Genomic DNA, 21403 nt, shown 5'->3' on the forward strand with positions numbered 1-21403 from the left:
TATGATTAATGTAAGTAATAGTTTTTGTGATACACGAGGTCGGATTCCTTCTTCCGTGTCTCTCAGCCACTTGACTGTGTCCTCTGTCTCTGGACCTGTAGACGTGGACAGGGCAGATGCAGTGGACACAGTGGTGCAGGGCTACAGGTGGCATGTGGCTTCATTTTGTAATATCCTTGCACCCTCTTCCTAAAGAACTCATTAAGGTGCCAGCAGCCCCAACTCTGTGCAAAGCACTTTGATGATTTTTCTCATGTACCATCCCTTCACCTGTTGTGACACTGGACTTCTCCTCATTGATTTACAAGTGTGTGCTATGTACAGGAACATCAGCCCTTTGTCTCGTCATTCTGGGGAGTGTCCCCTGGGGACTGGAGTCTGTCTTTGGGGTCTGCTTGCTTGGATGCTCCTTAACGAACACAGTGCACCTCAGGTGGGGCCCGAAGCCCACATCAAGTCCGAGATGTCAACCTGGCCATTCCTGCACTGGTGGGTCTCTGATAGCTGTGTTTCCCTGGTGACAATAATAACCTCATCCAACAGCAGAAATGGAAATGCAAGTGAACAGGACTTCACGGGGCTCTTTACATAATAGAAAACACTGGAGACCCAAATGAAGAAAGTACAGATGCCCTGGGTCTAGGCTGCTGTCCCTCGTTGAAGTGTGTGCATAAATATCAGAGAAGGAAGCGTGAAGTTGGAAATGAAAATAGATATTGAGCATAAAGTAGCCCCATATCCAGGCTGCTGAACAATCTAAACATTTCTGCATAATATTATCAAACATTGGCAGGAGGGAGCAAGAGGGTCTCGCCACCTCTTCCTGCCAGCCCAGGCCTCTGTGCCCACCACCTGCATTCAAGAGCTCCAAGTACAGGAGTGGTGCCTGAGGGGGCCTGCAGACCCGGAGGTTGGGGGGCCAGCCTGGGCCGGAAGATAAGCCTGGCAAAGGTGGCTGCAGGGGCGGGTCCAGGATGTGTCCTTCACACATACGGGCCCAGGCAATCCTACTGCAGTGGGCTCCAGGCTGGCCGGGCCTTCTCTGAACTTGACTGTGAAGCTGGGGAGGATGCCAGCAGAGGTAGAGCGTCCCTCGTCTGAAACGCTTGGGACCAGAAGTGTTTCTCTTTGGATTTTGGAGGATTTGGGGATTGTTGGGATAGTTACATAGACTTTACGGCTGAGCATCCCTAATCCACAGATCCACAATTAGAAATGCTCATTGTGTCTACCCCAGAAGGGTAACCAGCGGATGATGGAAGGGGATCCCAGGATGGGGAAGAACGAGGGAGAGACAGGAAAAGCCTGTGTCACCTGGATATAATTGACAACGGGTCCTTGCTGGTCCTTGCAATGATGAATGCTTTGCACCAATGGGTGACATTAACAATGGTTCAACTAAATGGGGGTGCATGGAACTTTCTAGTGTTCTCACAACTTTTCTATAAATAACATTATAAAATTATTATGAAATAAAGTTTATTTAAATTTTAAGTCATGTAAGTAACCCCAGGAGGCTTTTTTTATGTTGTTTTTAAGACTTTAATCACATTATTGGCTCATGATTTTTTGTAATGGTTTTAATAATGCACAAATTTAAGCCTGGGTATTATCCTCTGAAGACCTTCTTGGAAACACACCCCACACGTTTGGTAGAAGTTGTTATCATTCGTGTTATATTATGAAGAGTGCACGGTGGAAAACACTGCTAGTTAAACAGGAGGTGCTCAGCTCAGGCATTCACTGAAAAAAATTAAAACCAGCACAGAAAATTAGCAACATGGAAATGTGAAACAGCAAGAACACTTTATCTTATCCCATGGCTACTTGAAATTGGGAGAACCAGTCTTTCTTCAATTTTTGACACCTCTGCCTCCAGCACACAGGATGCATGTCCCTAAATGTAAATGTCACCTGCTGTCTGGCTGGGTGATGTGGAGGCCCTGGGGGAAGGGGAGGAGGCCAGCTCCTCCCTGCAGGGGGCAGGCCTGAGACAGTCCTGGTGCCTGTAGATCCCTGGACCACACTGCAAACACTGAGTAGGCACCTGCCACCTCCAGGCACCAGGTGAGAGGCTGAGAGAAAGCAAAAGTGAGCGGCCAACACCCTACTCTCCTTGCACAAAAACAGGGACAGATCATAGAAAATTGGTACTTCTAGCAAACATAAAGGTGCAGAAGAGATGCCGTGCCCGGGCACCACTGTTTCTGCCCAGCACCTAGTTCCTTGATGTCCCCTCTACTGCTCTTTGGGGACCCACCCCTCCCCACACTTAATTCTTGTGGCCTTAGCAGGCTTGTGACAGAGGTCTTCTAACCCTGAGGCCACAGTGATTGGATTCAGAGACAGGACTGTGACTCCAGATGGCCAGGAAGCTCTATTTCTGAATTTTGTCTGCAGTTATGCAGAAATAGGATGTTCTTTCCACTTGGTTTGCAAAGTCAGCGGGAGATAACCCTGACCAGTCTGGAGTTGTCAGAAGCCAGCATTTGGAGAGAACTTGGAAATAAACCAACAGAGAGACAAGCAGGTCCCAGAGATGGAGAGAGAGAGAGAGAGAGAGAGAGAGAGAGAGAGAGAGAGAGAGAGAGAACCCTGTTTTCATTTGAGTTTCTGGACCCAGCCATTCCTGCAACCAACTAGGACTTTATAAAGCCAGCAGCATCAGCTTGCAAATGCTGGTGTGACCGGCAAGCACAACCTCACAGCTTAAAACCACACGGACATGGCTTGAGCTTCTGGGGGCCAGAAGTCAGGTCAGTTTGGGGCTCAAGTCTGGACAGCCAGGCTGCTTCCCCTCAGAAGCCAAAGGGGAGCATCTGTGTCCTGGCCCTTTTCCTGCTTCCAAAGGCCACCTGTCCTTGGCTGTGGCCCCTCCCCCACCTTCAGAGCACTTCACTCTGGCCTCAGCTTGCACCCTGGCCTCTCCTTTCCTTTGTATTTTAAGTGGACACTCCTGTCTCCTCCCATCAGGATCCAGTGGTTTCACTGGGTCCCCCCAGATCTTCCAAGCCAGCTTCCCCCTGCTGAGAGATTTAACTTGATCCTATCTGCACAGTCTTCCTGGCATCCTCTCAGATCCCAGGAAGTGGGCTGTGGACATGTTTGGGCAGCCTTGACTCTGACTGTTCCACTATTCATGTACCCCTTTTTTTCCTTCTGGTATGAAGCTGGTTGAGTTTAGTTTCCTTGTGCACAACCAAAAAAATAGTGACACATGTTTTAGAGAAAGAAATCACTGAAACCGTGCTGATCCAGGGAGGTCTTTATAGAAGAGCTGGCCCTGAGCTGAATGAAGTATGTGGCAAAGGAGGAGAGTAGATACGTGAGCGTGGATGTGGCAGTGGAAGCTCCACTTAGGTAGGACCTACACCTACCCCGGGGTTCACCTGGCTTCACGCCTCCTTGAAGCCTATGTGTGGATGGTGCTCGTCTTCCGCTCACGTCTACCCTGCTCCAAACACTAATTTAAGCCAGCACTCTTTGCTTGGGGGCCTCTGAAAGAGCCATACTCCTGACTCCCTCATTCCCAGGCATTCTGACTACACAGCTTGGCTTCCAGCTATGGGTCCTTCAATGACTCTGACTGAATCCTCCAGAGCCATCCTCCAGGTAGCCAGGAGTGAGCAGGGTGATGCACAGCTGAACCTGTCTTGCTATCAACACCAGCATGAGGGAGAAGGTTGAGGGTGGAGGGGAGGACTCGGGCCTCTACGGACAAATGGCTGTCAATAAATGTCAGGGATGTAAACTCAGTCCCAAGGCACACATCAGAATGGGCTGCTTAATATTCCAAAAGAGCCACCCATTCAGGAGGTTCTGGGAAAAACCTTCTCTTACAAATGCATAATCATCACAGGCCCCTTCAAAGCAAGGATAGAAGAGATTCATCCACTGATGGACAGTGGGGTACCAGACAGCAATGAGCCCCAAACAGAGTGCATCACAGAGACCAGGGTCAGCATTGGGGGGCATCTGGTGCTCTAAACTAGGTCTTTGCTCACCTTGAGTGTGTGCGTGTGTGCATGCATGTGTGCACGCATGTGTAGACTCATGCTCACCCATTTGACACCACCTGTGTGTGCCTGTCATCCCATGCTGATGTCATTTTCTTCTGCAGGAAATACAGGATAAATTGACAAGGAACACTTCCTACTTGAAAGACAAAGCTTGTCTCAGGGTTTAATGTCTCCTGGGTATTTCCAGAAAGTGTGTTCTTAACACAAAATGCTCTTGAAGAGACACAGTCTGTCACTTGCTGAAGTTACATTTTTTTTGCCTTGGGTCCCTTCCGGGGGTTTGGAAGCAATGCTGGATATCCCACAGGAATCTGCACCTACCTTACCTAAAATTCCAATGCCACCCTTGGAGGGGGGTTCACAAGATGTGTACCTGGCCAATCAGCAGGAGCCATGCCGTTGGCCACAGTGACTGGCTGGAACGCTCATGCAAAAACCTGGTCATGTGCCCCAGTGCTAAGTTCTTCCAAGGGGGCTTTATGCACAGGAGATGTCGTGTGTCCCTTGCTGCAGCCTGCACAGGTTTGTGGACGAGCTTGCCCCCTCCCACACAGGACTTCCCAGAGCCTCCAGGTGCACAGAGGAGGCACCCAAAGTGACCATGTGCACATCTGAGGCAGGTATGCCTGGACTCCCGGGATGGTGGGAGCTGGACTGGGCCAGATGGGCAGGGAGTACCAACACAATGGCATCTCTGCCACTTCTTCTAAGGACCCTGTGCTCCCCACTCCTGCCTCAGGCCTTGAGTGTCCCATCGAGTTACAGCCCTGACTTGGCCATTTCCCACAAGCAGACCTGGCCTGTGAGGCATGCTCACAAGGTAGTGTTACTGTGTGGGCAGTCACCCACTGGCAGTACTGGCCCAGACACACGGCCACCTGAGCTACTCAATCTGTTGGAGATTGAGAGTCAGAAAGGCTCACAGACTAAATTAAGATGCTCAGATTGTGTGTCTTGTTAAAAACCTGTAGCAGGAGGTGAGGAGAGCATCACAGGGTCACTCAAATGCCCCACAGCCATGCTCAACTCAGGAGCAGACACCCAGGTGCCCATCACCTCAAGAACCAGGACTCAAGGATGATTGTGTCCATGTGACAGAGTGACATTCAGCAGTCCAGGAAGGCAGCACTGGAAAGCTCCCGCAGGGGTGAGCTACATGTCCCCAAGGCTGTGACAGAAGCCACGCAGGGTGACCAACTGAGAGGAGATGCTCAGAGCAGCCAAATCCATAAATATAGAAGATAGAACAGAAGTGTCTAGGCTGGAAGGATTGTGGGACATGAGAGTGACTCACGCAGGGAGTGACCAATGTGCCTTATAGTCACATGATGGTGCTGCTCGCTGTTCTGTGAATGTGCCAAATCCCTGGATCCTGCACAACCATTGGCCACTACTGTGGAACCAGAGGGTACATCCACAAGGATGCCCTTATAAGAAAGCAAGAAAGAGAGAAGGTTGACATTGCTGGTGACGGGATGCAAGGGAGAGCCTGCCTGCCTTGGTGTTGAGCAAGAGGCACAGCAGAGGAAAGGGTTCAGGTGAGGGGACACGTGAGCTAGTGCGTGGCCATGTCCTCTCGTGTCCTAGGAGTTTCATAGATGGACATGTTTTTTCTCGGGTATTCGGCAGTGTGCACTTTGGTTGTGTATTCAGAGTGTCACAAATGCCAGCATCCGTTGTGCCCTTGAGGGTTCAGCCTCTGCTCTCCACCACCGTCCATCCTGTGTAAGTGGTGGTCACCCGCGCTGCCTGTGGGACACGCCCACCCCACTTCCCTCCCTCCTCCTCATCTGTTCCCCTCTCTCATTTTCCACATCAGAGTTGAAAAGTCTCACACAGCACAGCCAACACAAGATGCCACTGCTCCTTCCTGAGCCGCAGGTGGGTCTTCAGTGTCTCTCTGATGGAGGGACATTCTGTCATCTGGAAGAGAAGGTGACCCTTGCCCCTGTCCCTTCTGTTGAAGAAGCCTCAAATATCCTTCATCCCTCTCTGTTGATTCTCCCTAAAACTGGAGAGTGGCCAGTGGCCTGAGGGAAACTATGTCCTTCAAATGACACCTGCCAAATGTGACTTCTTCATTGAAGGAGGCCCCACAGATTTCAAAGAGCTTCCTACAAGATCAGGGTCCGGCCACGTGGGCATCTTCTGGCTGGTTCTCTGACCTTGCTGGGTGTCCCTTAGCTTCCGACATGAGACACCAGGCTCTGAGGTGACTGAGGGTCCAATTCATGGGGTAGGCTTTAATGGAGCTGGGTTAGCTGAAAAGTGTTGAGCCCGCCCTGGGTCCAAGAGGGCCATCGTGACACTCAGAGGAATGGCCTTCTGAAGTCCTGACCAGGGAAGAAGCCTGGAACTCCCACCTCTGCTCACTTCCCTGGGAACCAGCACAGACCAGGAAGGCTCACAATGGAAAGGAGCCCACCACGGATGTGTCACGGTGACACCAGTAAAGGAGATGGCATAAGTGACAACCTGACTTGGTCACCATGGGATGGCCATGGAAGGCAGGGTTGTCCAGTGAGCCAAGAAATGCATTGTCTAACCACAGGCCACTCGGCTTCCTCTACGGACGGTCGCGTTTCCACACTGCAGAGGGCACCTGGGATGTTGGCTTGTCCATAAGAACTAGAAATAAGTCTCAGTCTGTGGTCTTCCCGTGGTGGAGACTGTGGAGGAGCGTGGAGGACAGGCACAGCATGGCCCTCTAGGGCCATGGAGTATGTGGACAGACCATCTGAGACCCCTCCCTCTCCTCACTCTCCTGCTGATCTGCCCTCTTCCCCTGGTCTCACCTGGACTCCTGGGTGACCACAAGAGGCCCTTTTTTGTCCTCCAATGCTAAGCTTTTTCTGAGTCAATGCAGAGGGAGGAAGTCTATCAGTTGACAAACTCCCAGCCCCATCCTTCTCTGAGCAGACACTGTCCCGAGGAATCTGCCCTCTTAGAATCCCTCTGAGCAGTTGTCCATGCTGCGTCAGCCACCAGGCGTGGTCCAGCAGCTGCAGGAATCTTCTGTGGCACTGGAGTTGAGGAGCCAGAGTGTGGGGAGTTGCCAGGGGATGAAGGGGGAAGGATGATCCTACTTCAAGAACCCACAGAAAGGCATGGAAGGTTCTGGGCTGCGAGAACCTCAGAATATCCACGCACTCTTCCTGCCTGCAGGAACTCTGTAGGATCTGCGAGGGATGCTTGAGGGACACTGCATCCTGGCCAGAACTCCATGCCCCACCCTCCCTGCCGGCCCTTTCTGGGCTTCCAAGGCTGCCTCCCTTGACCCTGACTTTGCAGAGACCCACACAGGAAGAATCAGCATTCTTCTTTCCTTTGGAAGCCCGGGCACCACTCTCCCAGTTGGAACGCTTGCTGGTCCCTCCCAGTGAACAGGGTTGGGGGACATTTAGGCTGATGGTAACTTTCCAGTAGATTCTAAAGACTGGGATTTTCCCAGTGGGTCCTGGGGTGGGGTGAGAGCAGGTTGTCTTTCAGGTCTGGCCTTCGGATTTGCACTTCTGAGCTCTGAGAATTCAGTTCATACACCAAGGAAAAGCCACAAAGTCTTAGGAATTGTAAGGAAAGGGAAGGTGACAGGAGAGAAAGGGAGGAAGAGGAGGAAGAGGAGAATAAGGAAGAGAAAGAGGAAGGGAAGGCCTTTGATGGGACTGCAGTGTTCTCCTCCTGGACTCCTTGTCCTCTGCTCCCGTCAGCCTCTTTCCCTGCTCTCCCTTCTCAGAACCTCGTGGACTGTGAGCAGGACACTCTGGGCCCAGCTAGCAGACTGTGTCAGCTGTGACACAGGGTCCATAGCTCTGTCTGTGGATGGTGGAAAAGCTGATTCTGGGACTACAAAGAATTTTTTTTTTTTTTGTACCTGGGATTGAACCCAGGAGGACTTCACCACTGAGCCCCATCCATAGCACCTTTTATTTTTAACTTGGAGACAGGGTGTCACTAAGTTGCCTAGGGCCTCAGTAAATTTCTGAGGCTAGCTTTGAACTTGAGTTCCTCCTGCCTCAGGACCCATTTTGGTTTGGTGACATTGCCTTTGTAGGTCCAGCCTCTCTCCTTCAAAGGAAGCTTGTGAGAGCCCTGAGCTTGTACGGCTTTTGTCCTTACATGAAAGGACTCCTGACCTCCAGAACCAAAAGATAATTAAGTTGTGTTGGTTTAAGACACCAGGAGCGTGGCAGTCTGCTACAAATGATAACAGGAGTTGAGCCGCACAGCACCTCACTGACTTGCCTAAAGCCACTCCACGGAGCAACCCCAGGTCCGGCTGGAAAGCCCTGCTCCAGAGGCCTCCCTCTGCACCCCATCCTCTCTGCTCCCACTTGCTACCTGCAGACTTCCCGTGCTAGAGCCAAGCACCGGATATAAGGAGCCCCTGGCTGGCTGGCATCCACCTACCCTGCCTTTGCACTCCGCGATAGGACCACCTACAATTGCCAGATGTGCACCTGACCTTCCCAAGCCCACCAGCTGCCCCAGTGCTGAAAACTTCAGCGCTTGCTTCACCTCTGCTTAGGGGGGAATCTCGATCACCAGGCTGCAGCTGTGACGGGCACCCAGAGACTTTCCCACTCCAAGTTTGACATCTTAAGCCGATAGTGGTCAACATGAAGTGCTTCGTAGCTTCATTTTAAGTCTAGAGCATGGCGTCTCTAACATCCAAGTAGGACGTTAGCCAAGTTCCTGATGCAGTTGTTCAAACATGTGGGACTGGTTAAATTTACAGTGGCCTCGAAGGAGGTCTGGTGTGTGTGGGGGGTAAGGGAGTGGCCATCTCAGGATGGACAGATCACAGCAGAGCTTGACACACATTGTTCAATACATGCCTGCAGACACACATCTGCAGACATTTATTGAACAATGTCATGGCAAAACTTCATGACAGCTTGCACATTCTGGGTTTCTTTGGGGTGAGAAGGGGAGGGTGAAGGGGCTTCCCATCACCCACCTATGTTTTTGGTGGGCAATGAATTAAATTGACATAAGGCAGGGTTGAAGCTTTATGATATCCTGAGCTACAGAAAGGAATAGGGATTGGGGCTTCTGGAGGGGGTGGAGACAAGTTCTCGAGGGTGAGAGAAGTTTATGGTGAATACAGTTTGCCCTGTTGTGCAGATAAGACCTCTCAGGTGACAAACTTTCTCAGGGAAGCCCCTGCCCGACATGGGTACTTGGGCTAATGTAGATTTCCTTCCTAGACATAAATTTTTTTTTCTTTACCAAAAGGCAGCTTCTCAGAGTTACTCCTATGTCTTTAGTTTCTCAAAAGAATTATCTCAAAATAAGCACAGACATTCCTATGTGGCAGCATGTCCTGTCTGTAGCCATGTGGGGGAGTGCGTCCTGCGTCCCACCCCGAGTAAGGAGGAAGCTCTGGAACCAGGCAGTGGTCATGATCACAGCACACTGACCCTGTCCTTTATGCCTTTGAGTTGCTCACTTTAAAATGGTTAAATCAGGAAATTTTACATCATGTGTATTTTACCACAATCAAAATAAACCCAGGAAACCTCAGGTTCTAAACAGAGCGGCAGCTTCTTTTGACTCAGATGATAGGTCTTTCTCCCATCCTGGGTCCCTCACCGTGCACCTGCTACAGGCCAGCCAGTTAGAGACATCTGGGGTACAGAGAAGGGCAGGTCTCTGTTGGGGAGTCCTTCACACCCCAATGGAGGAGAGAGACCATGTCTAGTGGCCACAGAAATGGAGACTTCAGAGAGCGAGTGTTGGAATGACCATAAAACCAGGTGCGTGAGGTAATGTGAGGTGGACAGAGAGGCCTTAGGGCAGAAGGAGAGTGATGGTCCTCCTGGAGACCACAGGCGTCCAGCCCCTCCCAGCCACCTACCCCAGCCCAGGGAAGCTTCAGGTGGGGAGCTGAATTCTCCCTGGAGCCCCAAGAGGGAGGACTTCAGGTCCAGAAGTAGGGAGAAGGCCAGGGTGGCGGGGTGATGTGGAACGGAGCTGGAGAGTGGCTGGTCAGGGGCGTCTGGTCCAGGGGTCTTCCCTCTTTCCCTCTGAACAAGTCTGTCTGCATGAGCCCCTTTGGATAATGCACTTAACCCCAAAGAGTGAGTCTCATCCAGGGAACTTGAGGTTCAGTGACACCCAGTAAAGGGGAGGCTGGGAGGGGAGTGCAGATGTCCCCAAACAAGAGTCATTCATTAGTGGCACCAGCAACTAATGGAAAGAAGGGCTCCTTGTCCTGATGTAGGCCCAGGTGTCAAGGAGTGGCAGTTGGAACTGGCTTGTGGGACAGCCATTCCCTGGTTGCAGGCCTCTGGAGGGAGCAGAATCCAGCAGTGCTCTCCATGCATGGGAGCACGTGACTTTGCCCCGCCCTGCCTTCTGAGGCACCACACATCTGGTCCACAGTGCTCCCTGCAGTGTGCGTCAGGGACTCTAGGGGACCCCATCAGGCCTTAGAGTCTCTCATCCTTTCCACCTCACAGCAGGGGACACAGGCTTAGGGAACCCCATCGCTTGCAAAGTCCAGGCAGCAGACCAGGCCTTGTTCCCAGGCAGGGTGGCCGAGGAGCCCATGGTCTAGGTCTCTGGGTGATGCGACACCCTCCTAATCACTCCCCGGACTCCCTGGAACGCAGGCCGGAAGCCAGGGATGGGGTGGTGTTTCCGTCTGAGCTGCTTCGACAAAGTGCTTTGGGTTCTGGGGGCTGGAAGTCCAAAGCAGTGGCACCTCCAGATTCAGGGACCAGAGAGGCCCCATTCCCAGTTCACAGGCCCGCCCTCTCGCTGTGTCCTCGTTGGTGGAGGGCCAGGGAGCTCCAGGGGCCCCTTTTATAAGGACACTAATTCCACCATGACTGCTCTGCCCTTATGACCCCGTCACCCCATGAAGGCCTCACCTCCACATGTCCTCACGCTGGGAGCTGGGCCTCCACAGGTGGACTTCAGGGGGCACAGACCTTCAGGGCTCAGCAGGTGGGCCCCTAGATCACCAGACTTAGGTGCTTCCCAGTGGGATTGAGGGAACCTAACAAAAGTCACATTTCTTGCTCGCTGACTAGGAATGAGACACCTTCATGTTTCCAAATGCGAATCACTGGGAAGCCGGGAAGAGGATCAGCGGCCAAGAACCTGGCCATGACACCTTCCTGCTGGACTCCTCCTCCTCCTGTCCTTCCTCTCCACTCCTCCCTCCACCCAGTGGTGGCCATTGGTCTAATGACCACTTGGACTCTCCCAGAGTCTGCGAATCCTCTGCACAGGGATGAGGGCAGAATTCTCACCTCCTCCATTCCAGAGGCGATCACTGAGGGCGAGAGTCGAGCGGAACCTGCCCACCTCTTCTAAGATCAGTCATTGGCCACGGTGGCCCTCAGCCCCCGTTGTTCTCCCTTTTCCCCCACTCGAACAATTCTGGATATTCTTGTTTTATCATAAGGAGAGATGAGGATTGGTTAGGGAAAGAAAAGGCGGCTACAAGGAGGAGGGAGGTGAAAATCACTCCTCGTTAGCTGATTACAGTCCTTCTGGATGTCCTGCAGCTGTGCTTCTGTACACAGCAGCTCCAGATTGCACAAGGTGAGAGGAAAGTTTAACAATCATCATAGAAAATCTATTTGTTCCCGGCTGTCAGTGCGGACACCACCCGCCCTCCTCATATCTACTTAACGGCAGGTACTGGGAGTACAGAGCTGCTCTCAGCAGAGGCTTGGAGGCTGTGACCCAGCTGTCCTGCTCCAGGGGTTGCCTGGTGTCTCTCAGGGTCCCCATACCATTTCTGAGAAGCTGACACTGGGATGGGAAATGCGCTGTTGGAGATGAATCTTGCCTCTCAGGACATGGTGGACACCTGCTGGTTTTGTCCCTCTGCCATTTTCCTTGAGGACGACCCCCTCTGCTGTGGTCAGTCCACAAGGGCCAGGAGGCTGATCCAGCATAGCTCCAGGGAAGAAGAAGATCCAGGACCCACAGCCCCAGCAGGGAAATGGATTCAGCAGCAGCAAACACTCAAAGGAGGCCCTTTGTCCTCCAGCTGCCCGGCTGCCAGGCCATCGGGCTGTGAGCCGTGGGTGAGATTTGCATCCTTCACCGAGAGTCTGCTCCCACAGGCCCAGCAGCTAAGCCCAGGCATGGGCAGGTAGTGGCTAAGGCCATCGTTTCTCCATGGTGGCACCTACAACTCGTCCTTTTGCCTTCTGTGTAAAAGCCAAGCCTCCTGCAAAGTCCTGTCCTCTTGGACAGCTGTCCCTCAAACCCCTTTTCTTTTTTTTTTTTTTTTTTTTTTGAGAGAGAGAGAGAGAGAGCATTTTTTAATATTTATTTTTTAGTTTTTGTCAGACACAACATCTTTGTTTGTATGTGGTGCTGAGGATCGAACCCAGGCCGCACGCATGCCAGGCGAGCATGCTATCACTTGAGCCACATCCCCAGCCCCTCTTTCTTTTTTTATTAACCTGTTTTCCCCTCACTGAGAGCAGCCAGGGATGCGGTGTACCCAGCAGTGCACAGGTGGAAGTGAGGTGCTCTTCAGGCGGCTCACCCCCGACTCTCACCCCACTCAGTGAGCACTGGTGCCAATGCCCAGGTGAGCTTGGGTATACATGTGCAAATGGCAGAGGCTCCATCAGCCTGGGTCCCTGAGTAACTGCCTAGAGTTGAGTCCCTGTCCTCCACCCCACACCCCTACACCAACCAGACTTGACCAACAAAATTATAGACATTGGGGAGACAACTGAAAGGACCTTTCAAATGCTACATCCCAGGGGTTGTAAAGAGCCGGGAAGTGTGTTCAGGTTTGCATCTGTGATAACGGCTGAACTCTGCCATTACAGGAAAACCCCACGGGCAAAGCACAAACCAATGGGCATGGCTGTGTGCCAATAAAACTTTATTCACAGAGTCAGGCCAAGGGCCGCAGCATTTTGCCCAGGAGTGCTGCTTGCCCATCCTTGCACATGATCCTCTGCTTTTGCCTCAACAGGGAGGCTGGGCAGGTATTGGCTAAGGCCAGGTCCTGTTCCTGCATGGGGATTGGGGCTTCCCTGTCTGCCCACACACCCAGTGGACAGGGCAGGCAGCTGCCTCCTGACCTCCCTGCCTCCTGCCTGGGGAGGAGGAATCTATCTGGTAGGTGCAATTGCCATTCAAAGCACCCCCCATCCCACCTCCTGCCTCCCCTCTGCTCTACTCTGAGCCCTGTAAGGAGAGCTGAGATCTGGGCAGGGGTTTCTTCCAGAGGGGATGAGAGCCCCTAATTTTCCCACAGATAGGGCCATGGCCTCTGGTCCAGTTTACCTCCTGAGAAAGCAAATTGCCTTTCCTCCCCTGTCAGGCTCCTGTATCCATCTCTCACTTGGTGCCCACGAGGGAGGCAGGGCAGGGGTCTTCTGCTCTCCTTGCTCCAGCTGGGTTTGGCTAACTGGAGGCACCAGTGGGAACAGGGTGTGAGAAGAGGGTAGGCTGGGCTTTCTGCCCTGGCTCACTCCTTGTGACAGCATTTGCCCACCAAAGGCCATAACCCCTCCCTGATGGCTCTGTCCTAGTGACCACTTGTCCCTGTTCCAAGAGCTCCCCTTGTCCTCCTCACTGTTGCTTTATTTCCTTAAACCCTGACCCCACCTGTGTAAGTGTCCCTTTATAACTGCCTCCAGGGTACCTGGCCACTGTGCATTTCTTGTCTGCCAAGAGGAGAAAGGGGACAGAGCATCCTCTCTAATGCCTGCCCCAGTCCCAGAGTGTGGCTTTATATGGATAGAGGATCTTTTTTGCAAGTGCAATTCAGGGAGGAATGGAGATAAGGTGTCCTGGGTTAGGAGGGGCCCTTCAGCCAGCGAGTGTCCCTGTGAGTAACTAAAAGGCACACAGATCCGGGGACAGGCTGTGTGAAGACAGATACCGAGATGGAAGCGTGCAGTCACAGGCAAGGCACATGGGAGCCACCAGGAGCTAGAAGGGGCAGGACAGGCCCCTCTTGAGACTTTGGAGGGAGCTCAGCCCTGCGGACCCCTGGCTACAGAGCTGTGAGGGGGTGCGTTGTGTTTCAAGCCACCTGATTTGTGGAAGCTTGTTGTAGGAATCCCCAAAACAGCAGAGCTCCCAGCCGACTGGGGTCACCTGGTATCTCTGGGCTGGGTTTCTCACCTACGGACGGCAGTGTCTTATCCATAGGTGACACTGATGAAGAGGGTCCCTTTTCTTCAGGATACTTAAGTGTTGTGCTCCTAGGAAAGACTTCTGTCCCCACGTCAGCCCCGCCATCATCCCGCAGCTGCTGAGCCCCCGCCCGGCCCGGCCCAGCCCTGCAGGGAGGACAGCTCTGCTGACAGCAGCAACTTCGCATCTGCTCCAAGACCCCAGTTGCCCCTGCTCCTGTTCTCCCCTGGTTCCAAAGTGTCCTTTTGCTTGCTTTTCATTTATGGTGGCATCTCAGGTGGCCTTGCTTCTGTTCAGAGCCCAAACCAGGGCAAGTCCCATCACAGGACTCTTGTCAGCAGAGCTCAGCCGCAGGGAAGAGCTTCTGAGAGTGCTTGAGACTGGCCCTTTACGGTGCCAGGGCGTCTCAGGGCTGTATGTCCTTCCATTTAGCAAGGACCCGAAGCAAGGAAAGAAGACTTGTAGCAAGTTTCCCAGGAGGAATTCTGTGGAAGAATATCTCCCCTAGGTTCCATGGGTTTAGGACAAAGATCACAATGTAGGAGCCAGGAAACCCACAGACACAGATGATTTTAAAGCTTGTTTCATATCTTACAGGAATTAGTAGCCCACATCTACGCATGGTCTGTTTTACATAAGAGTCAATTCATCTGTCCTGGCCCTTCACCCCGAGAACAGTTGGCCCAAGTTGACCTATTAACTGGGCTGGTGCATGCCATGTGCCACTGCCCCCTCCTCTCCCTACTGTCTGACACCTGTCCTACTGGAAACAGTCACCGAGCCCAGGGGCCTCTCTAGATTGGAGTCTCTGCTTCTCTAACACCTTATCCAGCAAATATATGCTGAGTATGTGAACCAGGCCATGTGCAGGGAATGGGGTGGTCAACCAGGCAGGCAGGGTCCCCGCCTCTGCCCTCGAGGGTTTTCCACTGTGTAGGAAACAGGGTCCTCATATAATGTGACAGGGGAGGGAACTTCAGCCTCTGGAATGCCATCTGGAAGACCCAGGATGGGCACTTGTGTCCTTCTGTGTGTCCACTTTTATTCTCGGTGGCATGGATCAGGTCCAAGTCTGCAGTAAGTTCCTGGCCCCACATTAGCTGTGCTTCATGTTCTTATGTTAAATGTGAAATGACCCTCCCAAGCTCCCAGCATCCTCTTGACCTCCTGACCTCCCAAGAACTAGCTCAGGTTGTTTGTACTGGAAACAGACCTCAGTTTTGGACTTGATGTGTGTAGTTACAATTCTCACCCAGCTGAAACCCTTTCGCAAGCCTCCAAGACCTGCAAACGTAGAGTCTGTTCCCTGAGTCATCCGAAGGCTAAGAAAAGTCCAGTGATTTTAAAGTAATTAATTGTCTGATGTATTTGAAGAAGTAAATTGTCTTAAAGGAACTGAGAGAGCCTTTTAATTAGGGGAGAGCCTGAGTTCACCTAGTGCAGGTTGATGTTCGCAGAACCACCCTGTTAAGTCCCATGTCTATTACTAGAACGGCGTAGTTCTGAAGAGCACCTCAGCCGGAGGACTTAGACTGGATATTCATCACCTGTGAATGCATTTTCCTCTCTTTTTCAGTGTGATCTTCAAGACAATCATGGGAAATAGCCATCTCCACAGCTTTTGGGCAGGTAACATCTTGCCCAGGAATTAGATGTGGCAGTGAGGCATGCCCCTCCCTGGTCCAGTATCAGGCAGAATCCCCACCATGGCCAGGAGGTGTGTTTTCCTCTTCTCATTCCCAAGCCTCCAGAGCTGTGCCAGCTCTTTTCCTCTCCTCCTGGCCCTTGTCTGTTTGGAGACCACAGGGTGGGAGACACCTACAGGTGCCCGGGCCTTGGCACAGAGAGGCCACCCAAGCCGGATTCTGCAGTGAGTCTTTCCACACTCTCACCTGGCTGGAGGACGTGTCCTGGAGCCCTGCCCAGCACTCCCCCTGTCCCTTCGGCTCATGTCCAGTCTCTGGGCTCACAAAGCCACTCCCCAGCTGACTTTGGGAATGTTCTCTCACACTCTGGGCTGCATCTTCTCTGAACTTTTACATCTGCTTTAAAATTGACTAGAAGATGTTCCCCCAGGGACACAATTTTGAGAGCCAACAGGAAAGGAAATACTCATAAGATACACTTTAAAACTCAGAGGTCTAACCTGCTGCATGCACAGGACCCCAAGGGGTACAGTAGGTGTGCTTCTCAGAGGTGGGGACTCCATCAGGTGGCCCAATGCTGTGAGACCAGGGCTGAGGATAAAGGGACCAAGGAAGCTCCCTAAGGTGAGGGAGGAGGAAACAGGAAATGAGGAAGATTCCCCCTGGGTTGTGACCAGGGAGACCACCCAGCCTCCTCTGCCATCTATCACTGTGCCAAAAAATGACCACCAAGTGACCCCCTGGCTGCAAGTCACTCACTCAGGAGTCACAGTCCCTCATAGCAGCCAAAAAGGTCCCTACTGTCCACAACTGGTGGATCAACAAGACACGGTCACCTGTAGCAGGGCGTTGCTCAGCCATGAAGAGAAAGAAGTGGGGCACGGAGGGTCACATGCCAGAGGATTCTTTTCATGTGAAAGTCCAGAAGAGGACAGTCCTTACAGATGCAAAGCAAATTAGTCCCCACCAGGGCCCAGGGCACTGGGGAGAATCGAGGAGTGACTGGGGGTGGATGTCCCTGGGTTTCCTCGGGGACATTAGGAATGTTTTGAAATCAGACGGTGGCAAGGGTGCACACAGCTTTGAGAATCAACCCATAACCAGAGAATCAAGCACTTAGAAAGGGTGAGTTTGGTGGGTATGCAAATTATATCTCAACTTAAGAACAAATTCCAAGCCCCAGGGTTGTGGGTTTGGGGTCCAACCCAGGTCACCTGCTGCCCCGTGGCTTGGGAGGAGAGGGGATGCCTCCTCCCTCACAGGCTTCCATGGAGGCACATTCTGGGGGGCTGGAGTCTGGGGTTGCACTCACCCCAGGAACCACACTCCTCCAGGCAAGGGCCCTTCCCTAGGTGCCATGAGGGAGGAGGGTGGTGGTTGCAGACAGAGACCTGGAGGAAGGCCCTCCAGCAGCAGGATGGGAGGGAAGGGTATTCACGGCCTTCTCTGTGTGTTTCCAGAGACTTTGATTTTTAAAGTAACAAACAGGCAATGCTTAAAAAAAAAAAAAAAACTTAAAAAAATAAAAATAAAAATATGCAGCCAGCCAGAGAAGGGTTCCATTTCCAAAGGGCTCATGTGGTCACCCTGGACCTCCCCGTACGCTGCTTCTGGATAAGCACAAAGACCACTGACTGGCAACCTAAGTCCATCTGCAAGGCTCCATCGGCCAGGGACGTGGCGGAATCCTGGGCAGATGTCTCAGCACACTGAGGACACCCGAGGTGAGGACAGGAGCCCTGGGCAGCTTGGTGCCCTGCCTACCTTTACTCTGCCTGCTGCCTTCTCGTCTCAGCCCCACCCTCCTGCTGGAGCAGGGACAGAACCGCTGGATATGCAGCTGCCACCCTCCTGTGACCTAATGTAGCCAAGTGCATGTGATGGTGGAGGCCGGAAAACAGAGCCTGCATCTGGGACAAAACTGAGCTCTGCAGGAAGCTGGCAGCCCCACCTCCTACTGCCACGTTTTCAGATCAACTCTCATTTGTTCAAGGGACAGCTAGCTGGTGTTCTGTGGAAGTCAGCCTTCTGTGGCTGTGACCAAAAGACCTGGCGGGAACAACGTAGAGGAGTGGGAGTTTATCTGGGGCTAGTGGTTTCAGAGATTCAGTCCGTGTGGGCCGACTCCATTGCTCAGAGCCCAAGGTGAGGCAGGGCTTCATGACAGGGCATCATGGTAGAAGAAAGCAGCTCAGGAAACCTCAACCAGGAAGCAGAGAGAGCCCTGCTCACCAGGGACAAAGTATGAACCCAAAGACATGCTTTGACCCCCCTAGCCACACCCTACAGCCTACACTATGGCCAGTTAATCCATTGGTGTATCAGTCCACTGACTAGGCTAAGGTCCTCATAACCCAATCATTTCACTCTGAAAATTCTCCCGTTGCCTAACAATGTGCTTTGGGGATACACCTCATTTCTAAACCATAAAACCTCCCAAACAGAATCCCCCCTGACAGACCAGGCCTGGCCCTTTCTGTCCTCCCTAGATGATCCAGGGTGCCCCAACCCCACTGAGGGTCTCCACCAGGGGTGTAGGACGTGGTATGAGCAGCTTCTGACCTGCTTGCTCCTGCTCTGGGCTGGGAGAGAGAGGGAGAGCCGCTTCTCCAGGACTGTGGCTGTGGCCACTGCTCCATCCCAGGCTGGACTGTCCTCTGGCCTCCCACTCTCCTCTGCCTGCACATCTGAATTCAAGACATCAACGCCCAGAACAAATCCCATCATCTGCTCTGTGCATCTGCTGGCGAGGCACCTAACCAGGGCAGACAGGTGATGTGATTCCCTGGTGCTCGCAGCCCTCTGAGCAAACCGGTGCTGGCCTCATGTTCATGTCGTAAAGTGGCCCAGCACCCTGACCGCATAGGAACTTGGCTTTCCCCCGGAGCAAGGCCTTTCCACCTTGTGTGTGTGTAATGAACTGGAAGCACTGGATGTGGTGACACAGTCTAGGGCAGGGACCTGGCAAGCCTCTGCCCCACTCCACAGTGCTGAGGAGAACAACCTGATGGCAGGTGGCCCTGGAAAACCCCAAATGGGAGGCTGGGAGCAGAAAAAGCGGCTGTCAGTCTTCTCAGTGGACAACCCTGGTTACTTCTGGATGAGTAGCAAGGTGCTTGGGTAGTCCTTGCCGTGAACTGAGAACCAAACAGACTGGATCTGTCTGGGGAACTGAGCCCACACCTGAGGTACTTAGCGCTCACATAAAGGGCCACCTTTAATTATGGGAAAATAAAAGACTGGAGCCATTTCCAAAGGCATAGATAGGATAAAGCATCTGTTACTCACTGATGGAATGAATGGAGCCAGAGTCAAATCTCTATGGCTTATCAATGGTGCTGCCTGGCAGCATTAATCAGACAGCTGATTAGCTGAATTCAGTGCTGATAAGTGATCATGAGATGCAGGCCAATTGAGAGCAGTGGGCGGGTGCTGCATGGTGTGAGCGGCTGCCTGGTGCTGGCTCTCCTGGTGGCCGGCTTGGCACGGGTCATGCTGTTGGCTCACCATGCTTTGACATGGCCATCAGGAGGCTGGCCAGAGGTTGAAGGCTCTGCTGGTTTAGGTCTCTTATGACACGCTCTAGGTGTGGAGGAACTGTACCAGTGGGTGTGACCCACAAATGCCCGCTAGGTGTAAAACATTCCCCAGGAGGGTCTCAGCAAATGATGCTTCCTCCCCTCTCCTTGGGAGAGGAAAACGGCAGATCACAGGCACTGAATTTGGGGTACAACAGGAGTCCAAGGCCTGCTCTGTTACTCTGATAGCCAATGGCTATCCTCCTCTGGGACCTGGTTTTATCATCTGTGCAGTGAGACAAGCGATCACACCTTGCTGGGCTAAGGTGCTGGATTGAATGACCTGGTTTTCTTCAAGGGCCAGGTATGCACCCCTCTTCTCTCCCCTCCATCCCATCCAAGTTATTGCCTTGAAATAAAGTTGCTGCAGGGCAGCCCAGCTCACGAATACCTGCAGCTCCTGCAAACGAAACCAGAGGAAATTAAAGTCTCAGGCATCATGGCATTCCTGGGGCATCTCAGGCCTTCCTTACTTGTAGATGCAATTAAAACGAAACCAGATAAATCAAGTGGCTGCTCAGGGGCACAGCAGGTCAGCAGCAGAGCAGGGCTCCAGAGCCTGAGGCTTCCAGGTGCTATGTGTGGGTGTCGTAACAGAAAACAAGTGACGTGGCTTAAGTGGCACTGGGATTTACCATCTCATTCATAGAAGGGCATCAGTGCCAGGGCTTAGCCCTTTATGTACGTGGCATCTACAGGGGCCGGAACCAGTCTAGGTGATATGAGCCTAGCTAGCTATCTGCTACAGGGCAGGAGCACACAGAAAATTACTGGAGTGGCCACAGGAGGAAGCTTTGAGCTATATTTCCAGGAATGGAGCCCAAGCCACTCAGAGCCCACCTGTGGGACTGCCCCCCTTCACCCCACCACATCAGAGCTGCTGCCTCTCCTGCCAGGAAGTGGGGGATGGCAGGTGGGCCAGATATGGAGAGATTCATCAGAAGGGGCAAGAGATGAGGCCCTCAGTCTAGCTTCCTAGCGTCCAGCCAGAGCCTCTCCCTGGCAGGGGCTGGGTCTCCTCTTTCTTATCCAGACCCCTGGTGGAGCCTCCCCTGGGACAAGGAGGGTGGAGGGTGGTGGATGTTACTGAATGGCACCAGCACACCCTTCCCAAGATGAAGCAAGCAAACTCTGTGGGTTGAATATGGTCGTCTCCTCCAAACCAGTTTAACCCCCACTGCAGGTATGAGGAGTGTAGGGACTCAATCTGGCTGTAGTGCTGAGGGGTGGGGCCCTGGGAGGTAAGTGGGACTCCATAAGGCCTGATCCACGTTATTCAGAACACACATCATTGTCTTTGGGGATGAATTGACTTATACATTTCTTGAGAGTCTATCTCCTCGACCAGAATGCAGGATCTATAAATGCAGGGCCTGTGTTTTTGTTCAAGCTGGAATCTGGGCTGACAAATGGGTAAGAAATGACAAATGCTTGTTGAATGAATGAATGAACTGTCAAAGGGCAAAACTAATGTTCCCCACTAGAGCTGCTACCAGGAGAAATGATTCAGTGTTGAGAACAACGCCAGCCCAAGAACTTAAAACTTCCTTTTGTGTTCCATTCTTTGCTTTTACCTCTAGTAGGAAGCAGCAGAGTCAGACCTTGCTGTTGAATTTGTAGGATGACCAAAGCTGTTTTATGAGCCCAACATATAGCCCTCATTTCCATGTGTTCAGTAATTTATTATGTATAGGTCTTATTATGTGTAAGGAAATCCTGAGCCAAATTAGTAAGTTCTGTCTTTCATTTTATGTAATATTAGCAATTTGGAATTTAAGCACAAACAAACAAACAAACAAACAAAAGATCTTAAATTGACTCTTTGACTTAGGAAGGAACCCAACACATGTGGAAGCAGCAGGTTTCCTTTTTCCAATAACTCTCCTCTCCTATAAATCATGCTAATTGTCTCCTTGTGCCCACAGCTTGCGAGGAGCTTTGCAATAGCCTTTGAGGAGATTAGTGGTCTCTGATGTTCCTTATGAAATTCAGAAAAGCATCTGGAAGTAATTTAAGTTAAGGAATTAATGAT

The sequence above is a fragment of the Spermophilus citellus genome (assembly GCF_964194105.1).
Source record: "Spermophilus citellus genome assembly, chromosome: 3".
Classification (NCBI taxonomy): Eukaryota; Metazoa; Chordata; class Mammalia; order Rodentia; family Sciuridae; genus Spermophilus; species Spermophilus citellus.